This window comes from Carlito syrichta, unplaced genomic scaffold (assembly GCF_000164805.1).
Source record: "Carlito syrichta isolate Samal-C Ts95f unplaced genomic scaffold, Tarsius_syrichta-2.0.1 Scaffold315840, whole genome shotgun sequence".
Lineage (NCBI taxonomy): Eukaryota > Metazoa > Chordata > Mammalia > Primates > Tarsiidae > Carlito > Carlito syrichta.
The window spans coordinates 313-546 of NW_007259936.1; positions in this window are offsets into that span (position 1 = coordinate 313).

Below are 234 nucleotides of genomic sequence, written 5' to 3' on the forward strand. Positions count from 1 at the left end.
CCAAGACCAAGCGCCTCCTAGGAGCGCAAGGACTCTGTGCCGCGTCCGCGAGTGCCATGAGCTCTGTCCTCCCAGGTGCTGGATCAAGTTGTGAATCCGCCTCCTTAATGTGCTTAATCTCCTGGATCTTGGAAACAGGTGTTGTCCCACGTTGGCCTCCTGAGGAGGCTGAGGCTCAGAAGAAGCTGATGAACCAGGCCGGGGTATGGCAACCCCCCCCCCCCCCCCCCCCCC